We start from the raw sequence: 11,945 nt of genomic DNA on the forward strand, positions 1-11,945 counted from the left end.
ATCTTGTTTGATCTCGGAAGCTAAGCAGGTTTGGGCCTGGTTAGTACTTGGATGGGAGACCGCCTGGGAATACCAGGTGCTGTAAGCTTTTTGGAAATTTTTCACTTAGTATAGAACAATTTTGCCAAAACATAGAGTCATTGGCCGATCTCTGCATATTAGCAGGTTTGGGCCTTGTTAGTACATGGATGGGAGACTGCCTGGGAATACCAGGTGCTTTAAACTTTTTGGATATTTTTCACGAATTATATAATAATCTTGCAAATAAAAAAAGAGTCAATGCCAGATCTCTGCATACTAGCAGGTTTAGGTCTGGTTAGTACTTGGATGGGAGACCGCCTTGAAATACCAGGTGCTGTAAGCTTTTTGGAAAATTTTCACTTAGTATAGAACAATTTTGCCAAACATAGAGTCAATGGCCGATCTCTGAATATTAGCAGGTTTGGGCCTGGTTAGTACATGGATGGGAGACTGCCTGGGAATACCAGGTGCTTTAAACTTTGTGGATATTTTTCATGAATTATATAATAATCTTGCAAAAAAAAAAGAGTCAATGGCCGATCTCTGAATATTAGCAGGTTTGGGCCTTGTTAGTACATGGATGGGAGACTGCCTGGGAATACCAGGTGCTTTAAACTTTTTGGATATTTTTCACTAATTATATAATAATCTTGCAAAAAAAAAGAGTCAATGCCCGATCTCTGCATATTAGCAGGTTTAGGTCTGGTTAGTACTTGGATGAGAGACCGCCTAGGAATACCAGGCGCTTTAAGCTTTTGGGTTTTCTTTCCTACTTATATAATGTACTGGCGAGTAGATTGGCTGAACTTTAAATAGCCCTCTCTTCGCAGCAGTCTTGGCTTACGGCCATACAAACCTGGCCATGCCCAATCTCGTTTGATCTCGGAAGCTCAGCAGGTTTGGGCCTGGTTAGTACTTGGATGGGAGACCGCCTAGGAATACCAGGTGCTGTAAGCTTTTTGGAAATTTTTCACTTAGTATAGAACAATTTTGCCAAAACATAGAGTCAATGGCCGATCTCTGCATATTAGCAGGTTTGGGCCTTGTTAGTACATGGATGGGAGACTGCCTGGGAATACCAGGTGCTTTAAACTTTTTGGAAAATGTTCACTTAGTATAGAACAATTTTGCCAAAACATGGCCGATCTCTGAATATTAGCAGGTTTGGGCCTGGTTAGTACATGGATGGGAGACTGCCTGGGAATACCAGGTGCTTTAAACTTTTTGGATATTTTTCATGAATTATATAATAATCTTGCAAAAAGAAAGAGTCAATGGCCGATCTCTGAATATTAGCAGGTTTGGGCCTTGTTAGTACATGGATGGGAGACTGCCTGGGAATACCAGGTGCTTTAAACTTTTTGGATATTTTTCACGAATTATATAATAATCTTGCAAAAAAAAAAAAAAAAGAGTCAATGCCAGATCTCTGCATATTAGCAGGTTTAGGTCTGGTTAGTACTTGGATGAGAGACCGCCTAGGAATACCAGGCGCTTTAAGCTTTTGGGTTTTCTTTCCTACTTATATAATGTACTTGCGAGTAGATTGGCTGAACTTTAAATAGCCCTCTCTTCGCAGCAGACTTTGCTTACGGCCATACCGACCTGGACATGCCCGATCTCGTCTTATCTCGGAAGCTAAGCAGGTTTGGGCCTGGTTAGTACTTGGGTGGGAGACCGCCTTGAAATACCAGGTGCTGTAAACTTTTTGGAAAATTTTCACTTAGTATTGAACAATTTTGCCAAAACATGGCCGATCTCTGAATATTAGCAGGTTTGGGCCTGGTTAGTACATGCATGGGAGACTGCCTGGGAATACCAGGTGCTTTAAACTTTGTGGATATTTTTCATGAATTATATAATAATCTTGCAAAAAAAAAAGAGTCAATGGCCGATCTCTGAATATTAGCAGGTTTGGGCCTTGTTGGTACATGGATGGGAGACTGCCTGGGAATACCAGGTGCTTTAAACTTTTTGGATATTTTTCACGAATTATATACTAATCTTGCAAAAAAAAAAAAAAAAAAAAAGTCAATGCCCAATCTCTGAATCTTAGCAGGTTTAGGTCTGGTTAGTACTTGGATGAGAGACCGCCTAGGAATAGCAGGCTTTTTAAGCTTTTGGGTTTTCTTTCCTACTTATATAATGTACTGGCCAGTAGATTGGCAGAACTTTAAATAGCCCTCTCTTCGGAGCAGTCTTCGCTTACGGCCATACCAACCTGGCTATGACAGATCTCGTTTGATCTCTGAAGCTAAGCAGGTTTGGGCCTGGTTAGTACTTGGATGGGAGACCGCCTGGGAATACCAGGTGCTGTAAGCTTTTTGGAAATTTTTCACTTAGTATAGAACAATTTTGCCAAAACATAGAGTCATTGGCCGATCTCTGCATATTAGCAGGTTTGGGCCTTGTTAGTACATGGATGGGAGACTGCCTGGGAATACCAGGTGCTTTAAACTTTTTGGATATTTTTCACGAATTATATAATAATCTTGCAAATAAAAAAAGAGTCAATGCCAGATCTCTGCATACTAGCAGGTTTAGGTCTGGTTAGTACTTGGATGGGAGACCGCCTTGAAATACCAGGTGCTGTAAGCCTTTTGGAAAATTTTCACTTAGTATAGAACAATTTTGCCAAAACATGGCCGATCTCTGAATATTAGCAGGTTTGGGCCTGGTTAGTACATGCATGGGAGACTGCCTGGGAATACCAGGTGCTTTAAACTTTGTGGATATTTTTCATGAATTATATAATAATCTTGCAAAAAAAAAGAGTCAATGGCCGATCTCTGAATATTAGCAGGTTTGGGCCTTGTTGGTACATGGATGGGAGACTGCCTGGGAATACCAGGTGCTTTAAACTTTTGGATATTTTTCACGAATTATATACTAATCTTGCAAAAAAAAAAAAAAAAAAAAGTCAATGCCCAATCTCTGAATCTTAGCAGGTTTAGGTCTGGTTAGTACTTGGATGAGAGACCGCCTAGGAATAGCAGGCTTTTTAAGCTTTTGGGTTTTCTTTCCTACTTATATAATGTACTGGCCAGTAGATTGGCAGAACTTTAAATAGCCCTCTCTTCGGAGCAGTCTTCGCTTACGGCCATACCAACCTGGCTATGACAGATCTCGTTTGATCTCTGAAGCTAAGCAGGTTGGGCCTGGTTAGTACTTGGATGGGAGACCGCCTGGGAATACCAGGTGCTGTAAGCTTTTTGGAAATTTTTCACTTAGTATAGAACAATTTTGCCAAAACATAGAGTCATTGGCCGATCTCTGCATATTAGCAGGTTTGGGCCTTGTTAGTACATGGATGGGAGACTGCCTGGGAATACCAGGTGCTTTAAACTTTTTGGATATTTTTCACGAATTATATAATAATCTTGCAAATAAAAAAAGAGTCAATGCCAGATCTCTGCATACTAGCAGGTTTAGGTCTGGTTAGTACTTGGATGGGAGACCGCCTTGAAATACCAGGTGCTGTAAGCCTTTTGGAAAATTTTCACTTAGTATAGAACAATTTTGCCAAAACATAGAGTCAATGGCCGATCTCTGAATATTAGCAGGTTTGGGCCTGGTTAGTACATGGATGGGAGATTGCCTGGGAATACCAGGTGCTTTAAACTTTGTGGATATTTTTCATAAATTATATAATAATCTTGCAAAAAAAAAAAGAGTCAATGGCCGATCTCTGAATATTAGCAGGTTTGGGCCTTGTTGGTACATGGATGGGAGACTGCCTGGGAATACCAGGTGCTTTAAACTTTTTGGCTATTTTTCACGAATTATATAATAATCTTGCAAAAAAAAGAGTCAATGCCCGATCTCTGCATATTAACAGGTTTAGGTCTGGTTAGTACTTGGATGAGAGACCGCCTAGGAATACCAGGCGCTTTAAGCTTTGGGTTTTCTTTCCTACTTATATAATGTACTTGCGAGTAGATTGGCTGAACTTTAAATAGCCCTCTCTTCGCAGCAGGCTTCGCTTACGGCCATACCAACCTGGACATGCCCGATCTTGTCTTATCTCGGAAGCTAAGCAGGTTTGGGCCTGGTTAGTACTTGGATGGGAGACCGCCTTGAAATACCAGGTGCTGTAAGCTTTTTGGAAAATTTTCACTTAGTATTGAACAATTTTGCCAAAACATGGCCGATCTCTGAATATTAGCAGGTTTGGGCCTGGTTAGTACATGCATGGGAGACTGCCTGGGAATACCAGGTGCTTTAAACTTTGTGGAAATTTTTCATGAATTATATAATAATCTTGCAAAAAAAAAGAGTCAATGGCCGATCTCTGAATATTAGCAGGTTTGGGCCTTGTTGGTACATGGATGGGAGACTGCCTGGGAATACCAGGTGCTTTAAACTTTTTGGATATTTTTCACGAATTATATACTAATCTTGCAAAAAAAAAAAAAAAAAAAAAAAAAGTCAATGCCCAATCTCTGAATCTTAGCAGGTTTAGGTCTGGTTAGTACTTGGATGAGAGACCGCCTAGGAATAGCAGGCTTTTTAAGCTTTTGGGTTTTCTTTCCTACTTATATAATGTACTGGCCAGTAGATTGGCAGAACTTTAAATAGCCCTCTCTTCGGAGCAGTCTTCGCTTACGGCCATACCAACCTGGCTATGACCGATCTCGTTTGATCTCGGAAGCTAAGCAGGTTTGGGCCTGGTTAGTACTTGGATGGGAGACCGCCTGGGAATACCAGGTGCTGTAAGCTTTTTGGAAATTTTTCACTTAGTATAGAACAATTTTGCCAAAACATAGAGTCATTGGCCGATCTCTGCATATTAGCAGGTTTGGGCATTGTTAGTACATGGATGGGAGACTGCCTGGGAATACCAGGTGCTTTAAACTTTTTGGATATATTTCACGAATTATATAATAATCTTGCAAAAAAAAAAAAGTCAATGCCAGATCTCTGCATATTAGCAGGTTTAGGTCTGGTTAGTACTTGGATGGGAGACCGTCTTGAAATACCAGGTGCTCTAAGCTTTTTGGAAAATTTTCACTTAGTATAGAACAATTTTGCCAAACCATAGAGTCAATGGCCGATCTCTGAATATTAGCAGGTTTGGGCCTGGTTAGTACATGGATGGGAGATTGCCTGGGAATACCAGGTGCTTTAAACTTTTTGGATATTTTTCACGAATTATATACTAATCTTGCAAAAAAAAAAAAAAAAAAAAAAAGAATCAATGCCCGATCTCTGAATCTTAGCAGGTTTAGGTCTGGTTAGTACTTGGATGAGAGACCGCCTAGGAATACCAGGCGCTTTAAGCTTTTGGGTTTTCTTTCCTACTTATATAATGTACTGGCCAGTAGATTGGCTGAACTTTAAATAGCCCTCTCTTCGCAGCAGACTTCGCTTAGGACCATACCAACCTGGACATACCCGATCTCGTCTTATCTCGGAAGCTAAGCAGGTTTGGGCCTGGTTAGTACTTGGATGGGAGACCGCCTTGAAATACCAGGTGCTGTAAGCTTTTTGGAAAATTTTCACTTAGTATTGAACAATTTTGCCAAAACATGGCCGATCTCTGAATATTAGCAGGTTTGGGCCTGGTTAGTACATGCATGGGAGACTGCCTGGGAATACCAGGTGCTTTAAACTTTGTGGATATTTTTCATGAATTATATAATAATCTTGCAAAAAAAAAGAGTCAATGGCCGATCTCTGAATATTAGCAGGTTTGGGCCTTGTTGGTACATGGATGGGAGACTGCCTGGGAATACCAGGTGCTTTAAACTTTTTGGATATTTTTCACGAATTATATACTAATCTTGCAAAAAAAAAAAAAAAAAAGTCAATGCCCAATCTCTGAATCTTAGCAGGTTTAGGTCTGGTTACTACTTGGATGAGAGACCGCCTAGGAATAGCAGGCTTTTTAAGCTTTTGGGTTTTCTTTCCTACTTATATAATGTACTGGCCAGTAGATTGGCAGAACTTTAAATAGCCCTCTCTTCGGAGCAGTCTTCGCTTACGGCCATACCAAACTGGCTATGACCGATCTTGTTTGATCTCGGAAGCTAAGCAGGTTTGGGCCTGGTTAGTACTTGGATGGGAGACCGCCTGGGAATACCAGGTGCTGTAAGCTTTTTGGAAATTTTTCACTTAGTATAGAACAATTTTGCCAAAACATAGAGTCATTGGCCGATCTCTGCATATTAGCAGGTTTGGGCCTTGTTAGTACATGGATGGGAGACTGCCTGGGAATACCAGGTGCTTTAAACTTTTTGGATATTTTTCACGAATTATATAATAATCTTGCAAATAAAAAAAGAGTCAATGCCAGATCTCTGCATACTAGCAGGTTTAGGTCTGGTTAGTACTTGGATGGGAGACCGCCTTGAAATACCAGGTGCTGTAAGCTTTTTGGAAAATTTTCACTTAGTATAGAACAATTTTGCCAAAACATAGAGTCAATGGCCGATCTCTGAATATTAGCAGGTTTGGGCCTGGTTAGTACATGGATGGGAGACTGCCTGGGAATACCAGGTGCTTTAAACTTTGTGGATATTTTTCATGAATTATATAATAATCTTGCAAAAAAAAAAGAGTCAATGGCCGATCTCTGAATATTAGCAGGTTTGGGCCTTGTTAGTACATGGATGGGAGACTGCCTGGGAATACCAGGTGCTTTAAACTTTTTGGATATTTTTCACTAATTATATAATAATCTTGCAAAAAAAAAGAGTCAATGCCCGATCTCTGCATATTAGCAGGTTTAGGTCTGGTTAGTACTTGGATGAGAGACCGCCTAGGAATACCAGGCGCTTTAAGCTTTTGGGTTTTCTTTCCTACTTATATAATGTACTGGCGAGTAGATTGGCTGAACTTTAAATAGCCCTCTCTTCGCAGCAGTCTTGGCTTACGGCCATACAAACCTGGCCATGCCCAATCTCGTTTGATCTCGGAAGCTCAGCAGGTTTGGGCCTGGTTAGTACTTGGATGGGAGACCGCCTAGGAATACCAGGTGCTGTAAGCTTTTTGGAAATTTTTCACTTAGTATAGAACAATTTTGCCAAAACATAGAGTCAATGGCCGATCTCTGCATATTAGCAGGTTTGGGCCTTGTTAGTACATGGATGGGAGACTGCCTGGGAATACCAGGTGCTTTAAACTTTTTGGAAAATGTTCACTTAGTATAGAACAATTTTGCCAAAACATGGCCGATCTCTGAATATTAGCAGGTTTGGGCCTGGTTAGTACATGGATGGGAGACTGCCTGGGAATACCAGGTGCTTTAAACTTTTTGGATATTTTTCATGAATTATATAATAATCTTGCAAAAAGAAAGAGTCAATGGCCGATCTCTGAATATTAGCAGGTTTGGGCCTTGTTAGTACATGGATGGGAGACTGCCTGGGAATACCAGGTGCTTTAAACTTTTTGGATATTTTTCACGAATTATATAATAATCTTGCAAAAAAAAAAAAAAAAGAGTCAATGCCAGATCTCTGCATATTAGCAGGTTTAGGTCTGGTTAGTACTTGGATGAGAGACCGCCTAGGAATACCAGGCGCTTTAAGCTTTTGGGTTTTCTTTCCTACTTATATAATGTACTTGCGAGTAGATTGGCTGAACTTTAAATAGCCCTCTCTTCGCAGCAGACTTTGCTTACGGCCATACCGACCTGGACATGCCCGATCTCGTCTTATCTCGGAAGCTAAGCAGGTTTGGGCCTGGTTAGTACTTGGGTGGGAGACCGCCTTGAAATACCAGGTGCTGTAAACTTTTTGGAAAATTTTCACTTAGTATTGAACAATTTTGCCAAAACATGGCCGATCTCTGAATATTAGCAGGTTTGGGCCTGGTTAGTACATGCATGGGAGACTGCCTGGGAATACCAGGTGCTTTAAACTTTGTGGATATTTTTCATGAATTATATAATAATCTTGCAAAAAAAAAGAGTCAATGGCCGATCTCTGAATATTAGCAGGTTTGGGCCTTGTTGGTACATGGATGGGAGACTGCCTGGGAATACCAGGTGCTTTAAACTTTTTGGATATTTTTCACGAATTATATACTAATCTTGCAAAAAAAAAAAAAAAAAAAGTCAATGCCCAATCTCTGAATCTTAGCAGGTTTAGGTCTGGTTAGTACTTGGATGAGAGACCGCCTAGGAATAGCAGGCTTTTTAAGCTTTTGGGTTTTCTTTCCTACTTATATAATGTACTGGCCAGTAGATTGGCAGAACTTTAAATAGCCCTCTCTTCGGAGCAGTCTTCGCTTACGGCCATACCAACCTGGCTATGACAGATCTCGTTTGATCTCTGAAGCTAAGCAGGTTTGGGCCTGGTTAGTACTTGGATGGGAGACCGCCTGGGAATACCAGGTGCTGTAAGCTTTTTGGAAATTTTTCACTTAGTATAGAACAATTTTGCCAAAACATAGAGTCATTGGCCGATCTCTGCATATTAGCAGGTTTGGGCCTTGTTAGTACATGGATGGGAGACTGCCTGGGAATACCAGGTGCTTTAAACTTTTTGGATATTTTTCACGAATTATATAATAATCTTGCAAATAAAAAAGAGTCAATGCCAGATCTCTGCATACTAGCAGGTTTAGGTCTGGTTAGTACTTGGATGGGAGACCGCCTTGAAATACCAGGTGCTGTAAGCCTTTTGGAAAATTTTCACTTAGTAATAGAACAATTTTGCCAAAACATGGCCGATCTCTGAATATTAGCAGGTTTGGGCCTGGTTAGTACATGCATGGGAGACTGCCTGGGAATACCAGGTGCTTTAAACTTTGTGGATATTTTTCATGAATTATATAATAATCTTGCAAAAAAAAAAGAGTCAATGGCCGATCTCTGAATATTAGCAGGTTTGGGCCTTGTTGGTACATGGATGGGAGACTGCCTGGAATACCAGGTGCTTTAAACTTTTTGGATATTTTTCACGAATTATATACTAATCTTGCAAAAAAAAAAAAAAAAAAAAGTCAATGCCCAATCTCTGAATCTTAGCAGGTTTAGGTCTGGTTAGTACTTGGATGAGAGACCGCCTAGGAATAGCAGGCTTTTTAAGCTTTTGGGTTTTTCTTTCCTACTTATATAATGTACTGGCCAGTAGATTGGCAGAACTTTAAATAGCCCTCTCTTCGGAGCAGTCTTCGCTTACGGCCATACCAACCTGGCTATGACAGATCTCGTTTGATCTCTGAAGCTAAGCAGGTTTGGGCCTGGTTAGTACTTGGATGGGAGACCGCCTGGGAATACCAGGTGCTGTAAGCTTTTTGGAAATTTTTCACTTAGTATAGAACAATTTTGCCAAAACATAGAGTCATTGGCCGATCTCTGCATATTAGCAGGTTTGGGCCTTGTTAGTACATGGATGGGAGACTGCCTGGGAATTCCAGGTGCTTTAAACTTTTTGGATATTTTTCACGAATTATATAATAATCTTGCAAATAAAAAAGAGTCAATGCCAGATCTCTGCATACTAGCAGGTTTAGGTCTGGTTAGTACTTGGATGGGAGACCGCCTTGAAATACCAGGTGCTGTAAGCCTTTTGGAAATTTTCACTTAGTATAGAACAATTTTGCCAAAACATAGAGTCAATGGCCGATCTCTGAATATTAGCAGGTTTGGGCCTGGTTAGTACATGGATGGGAGACTGCCTGGGAATACCAGGTGCTTTAAACTTTGTGGATATTTTTCATAAATTATATAATAATCTTGCAAAAAAAAAAGAGTCAATGGCCGATCTCTGAATATTAGCAGGTTTGGGCCTTGTTGGTACATGGATGGGAGACTGCCTGGGAATACCAGGTGCTTTAAACTTTTTGGATATTTTTCACGAATTATATAATAATCTTGCAAAAAAAAAGAGTCAATGCCGATCTCTGCATATTAACAGGTTTAGGTCTGGTTAGTACTTGGATGAGAGACGCCTAGGAATACCAGGCGCTTTAAGCTTTTGGGTTTACTTTCCTACTTATTAATGTACTGGCCAAGTAGATTGGCTGAACTTTAAATAGCCCTCTCTTCGCAGCAGTCTTCACTTACGGCCATACCAACCTGAGGGCGCTAGAGAGCTACAGGAAGTGTTGGCTGCAGTTTGAGAGGAAGGCTCTCCTCCATTTTGATTTTTCTGTTAGTGTTTGTTTTGTGAGTGTTTTGGGACTTGTTAGTTTTATTTTTTGTGTGGTTTTCAGTTTTAAACCACCTAACAGCAGCATCTTGCTGGCTGGAGGGTGGTTAATTTTTGTTTTATTTTTTTTTACAATGGATGGATTATTGGCAAACGACACTGGACTGGCTGGAGAGACACGCATGGCAAACGACACTGGACTGGCTGGAGAGACACGCATGGCAAATGACACTGGATTGGCTGGAGAGACACGTAAGGGCAAAACGACACTGGACTGGCTTGGAGAGACACGTATGGCAAACGACAATGGATTGGCTGGGAGACACGTAAGGCAAACGACACTGGACTGGCTGGAGAGACCACGCATGGCAACGACCCTGGACTGGAGTATCGACAACGAGCAGGACACGGTAAAAAAACAAGATGCAAGAGATTAATTTTGGTGAAAGGAAATACTTAAAGGAGGAAACTGTGATTGTGAATGTGGAGAACGTAAATGAGGTGAGAGCTGTGGATATTATTAAAGCGGTGACGGACAAATGTGGATATGGGAAAATCTTAGCACTAAGGCCAAGACAAGGAAAGGAATATGAACTGACAATGGAAAAAGAAGAACATGTGATGAACTGACTGAGGGATTGTTAATTAAAGGAGTGAACTGTGAAATAAAGAAACTGCAAAATAGAGATTTATGTGTTTCTTCATGCACCTGCCCGTCTACCTTGATGATAAAGACATTTTTAGAAAATTGGAGGGATGGGGAGTTAATCCCATATCAAAATTAAAAAGAAGATGCTACACCCGGGCACTGAAATAGAGGATCTGGAACAAGGTTTTTAAAAGTGCGATTCCCCAAGGAGGTGGCATCATTGCCCTACAGCACAAAGCTGGAAACAGCAGAAGGGCCGCAGTACTTTAGGGTGATGCACAGCCACCCAGGTGAAGACCTGTAAGCTGTGCATGAGCCCAGATCACCTGCTTAAAGAATGCCCTGAATTTAAGTGTCACAAGTGCGAGGAAAGGGGACATTTCGCAAGGACTGCAACGCGGTCAGATGCCCGAGTTCAAAAAATTTAAATAAGTGTGAGTGTTGGTGGAGGGAGAGGAAGGAGGTCTGGGAGCATCAGTGGACGGACAGGTGCATGAACGAAACACTGAAGAGGAAGGAGATATTGATGAAGGACAAGGGGATGAAGGATTACCACAGAAGGAAACAGGAGGAGGAACAGGCACCAAGAGAAAGAAAGAAGAAGAAAAATAATTTTAAATGGATGAGGCCAAACAGTAGAACAGAATACTCAATGGACAGAAATGGAAATATCGGACAGTTTTAAAACTTTTGGATAATGTGGAGAGTGATGGACAAGGAATGCATGAATCAAAACAAAGAAATGGGCAGTGAAGAAGAAACAAGGATGGACAACATGGGAAAGACAGAGGGGAGAGAGGACAAAGTAGAGGAGAACATTAAAGGTAAATAACAAATGTGGAAATGTAAGAAAAAAGTTAATGACAAGGGGCGAGTAAAAAAGTGTAAACAGATATGAAGTGTTAAAGAGTGCTGGAGGGAGAAGATAAAGAATAATGTTTTTAGGTATTCTATTTTTATTTTTTTTAATGGTTTTTAAGTTGTGTTCTTTTAATGCAAGGGGACTAATGGGACATGGGTAATTTGTTAAAAAGGTTGAAAGAAATGTTAAAAGAGAGGATGTGATTTTATTACAAGAAACTAACTGGAGGGAAGAGTATGACTGAAATAAGGAAAAGGTGGAGTGGAGAGATTTTTTATAACATGGTGATGGGAGGCTGGGTAGAGGAGTTGCA

At 40.7% G+C, this 11,945-nt stretch overlaps 10 non-coding genes and 3 pseudogenes across 10 annotated transcripts in view; all 13 read left to right on the plus strand.

The window, feature by feature from the left end:
- LOC113090141 (5S ribosomal RNA) overlaps window positions 1-88 on the plus strand; it is a 119-nt gene extending 31 nt beyond the window's left edge. Inside the window, exon 1 of the ribosomal RNA XR_003286901.1 lies at window positions 1-88. This exon is cut by the window's left edge and continues 31 nt beyond it. This is a non-coding gene — a ribosomal RNA (5S ribosomal RNA).
- A 771-nt stretch (window positions 89-859) lies between these two features.
- On the plus strand, window positions 860-978 carry LOC113090152 (uncharacterized; annotated as a pseudogene).
- A 630-nt stretch (window positions 979-1,608) lies between these two features.
- LOC113090149 (5S ribosomal RNA) lies at window positions 1,609-1,727 on the plus strand. Its single transcript, XR_003286908.1, has one exon. It is a non-coding gene; the product is annotated as a 5S ribosomal RNA (ribosomal RNA).
- A 497-nt stretch (window positions 1,728-2,224) lies between these two features.
- On the plus strand, window positions 2,225-2,343 carry LOC113090162 (5S ribosomal RNA). Its single transcript, XR_003286912.1, has one exon. It is a non-coding gene; the product is annotated as a 5S ribosomal RNA (ribosomal RNA).
- Window positions 2,344-3,113: 770 nt separating this feature from the next.
- On the plus strand, window positions 3,114-3,231 carry LOC113090144 (5S ribosomal RNA). Its single transcript, XR_003286903.1, has one exon. It is a non-coding gene; the product is annotated as a 5S ribosomal RNA (ribosomal RNA).
- Window positions 3,232-4,002: 771 nt separating this feature from the next.
- Window positions 4,003-4,121, plus strand: LOC113090148 (5S ribosomal RNA). Its single transcript, XR_003286907.1, has one exon. It is a non-coding gene; the product is annotated as a 5S ribosomal RNA (ribosomal RNA).
- Window positions 4,122-4,621: 500 nt separating this feature from the next.
- LOC113090161 (5S ribosomal RNA) lies at window positions 4,622-4,740 on the plus strand. The gene has a single exon (XR_003286911.1). It is a non-coding gene; the product is annotated as a 5S ribosomal RNA (ribosomal RNA).
- A 647-nt stretch (window positions 4,741-5,387) lies between these two features.
- LOC113090151 (uncharacterized) lies at window positions 5,388-5,506 on the plus strand (annotated as a pseudogene).
- A 493-nt stretch (window positions 5,507-5,999) lies between these two features.
- Window positions 6,000-6,118, plus strand: LOC113090142 (5S ribosomal RNA). The gene has a single exon (XR_003286902.1). It is a non-coding gene; the product is annotated as a 5S ribosomal RNA (ribosomal RNA).
- A 772-nt stretch (window positions 6,119-6,890) lies between these two features.
- On the plus strand, window positions 6,891-7,009 carry LOC113090153 (uncharacterized; annotated as a pseudogene).
- A 630-nt stretch (window positions 7,010-7,639) lies between these two features.
- Window positions 7,640-7,758, plus strand: LOC113090150 (5S ribosomal RNA). Its single transcript, XR_003286909.1, has one exon. It is a non-coding gene; the product is annotated as a 5S ribosomal RNA (ribosomal RNA).
- A 494-nt stretch (window positions 7,759-8,252) lies between these two features.
- LOC113090136 (5S ribosomal RNA) lies at window positions 8,253-8,371 on the plus strand. Its single transcript, XR_003286896.1, has one exon. It is a non-coding gene; the product is annotated as a 5S ribosomal RNA (ribosomal RNA).
- A 772-nt stretch (window positions 8,372-9,143) lies between these two features.
- LOC113090137 (5S ribosomal RNA) lies at window positions 9,144-9,262 on the plus strand. The gene has a single exon (XR_003286897.1). It is a non-coding gene; the product is annotated as a 5S ribosomal RNA (ribosomal RNA).
- The last annotated feature ends 2,683 nt before the right edge of the window (window positions 9,263-11,945 follow it).

The sequence above is a fragment of the Carassius auratus genome, unplaced genomic scaffold, assembly GCF_003368295.1.
Source record: "Carassius auratus strain Wakin unplaced genomic scaffold, ASM336829v1 scaf_tig00052955, whole genome shotgun sequence".
Classification (NCBI taxonomy): Eukaryota; Metazoa; Chordata; class Actinopteri; order Cypriniformes; family Cyprinidae; genus Carassius; species Carassius auratus.